The following is a 1,259-nucleotide window of genomic DNA, read 5'->3' on the forward strand; positions in this document are numbered from 1 at the left end:
TAGCGTCTTCCTGACTCTGTTCGGCCTACTTACAGTCCGAATCGGTCTTCGTGACGTCACTGTCGGATGGCCTTCATATTTCGACGGTAACGATTGTACTCAATTTCACCAGTGTTTTCCCGTTGATGTGCAATTCTTCTTTAAAAAAAACCATTTGTGCTCGTGGGCCTTCGCCTCCTCTCCAAGCTAATATGAAAGATAATTTTTTTTGCAGTCCTTCGGGGGATTCTTCATTACAACTAGTGATCAGCTTTTTCAATTCATTAGAAGGTCGGAAACTCGCAGATTGCTTACGTTTATTTTCAGAGCCTTGTAATTCTCTTCGTTTTGCATTTCTTGCCTATTATTTTTTTTTTTAATTCGATTTGGTCAAACGGATTTCTTTTTATTCCATACTCCTTAAATCATTTCTCCATCAGAAGACAAGCTGTGCCGTTCCAGATGGTTTTAACAGTGTGTTCTTTGTATTCCTCTCCATTTTGTTTACGCATGTTGTAAGCCCAGCGGTTTAAAATAGATACTAGTTCCGAGATTGTAGAATCTCGATCCATGTTATAATATTTTCCGCACAAGAAGATATAAATTCTTTCCAAATGTACTTCTTACTTTTTGCTGTGTTTGTCGGTTCGCTGCTAACCACCATTTTATCAATATATTCGTCGGGAATTTATTGATATACATATTCTTATTTTGGCTCCAAAACTGAAATGGGCACTTTGTTCTGTCCAAATTAGGGACTTGCAAATATTGGCTAACACTCAACATTGCTGTTGTTGTCGGAGTTACAACGACTTTTTTGCAATAATTTATCATCAAAAAATGCCCAAAGATCTTTAGATCGATCGGATGTGGCTGTCAAATGGTTCGGTTCGAGTTCGGACCTGGAATCAATGTTATTTTTTATAACGATTTGTTTTACTTCTTCTATTATCCAAGTCTCAGCGTTTTTAGCATTTTCTTCCAGTCTAAAACCTAGACCTGTGAATCTGGGGTCTAAAAATGTGAATTTCGCTACAATTTTGTCTCTTTCAAGTGGAGCAAGCCTTCTTCCTATCACCTCCAATAATGACCATTTTATTTTATTTTTTTTGCCAACCGCCGTTGTTGGATTTATATGTTGTAAAGTGTGTTGTAGTCCTCTAACTAATGGAATTATTATAGATATCGTTGGATATTTTTCTGCAGATAATACTGACGTCATAATCTCGATAGGCTTCAGAACTGGCACACAGTCCCAAACAATACTCCACTCCGTAGCG

This window comes from Dendroctonus ponderosae, unplaced genomic scaffold, assembly GCF_020466585.1.
Source record: "Dendroctonus ponderosae isolate FM_Combo_2020 unplaced genomic scaffold, Dpon_F_20191213v2 Dpon_F_20191213_1, whole genome shotgun sequence".
NCBI lineage: Eukaryota > Metazoa > Arthropoda > Insecta > Coleoptera > Curculionidae > Dendroctonus > Dendroctonus ponderosae.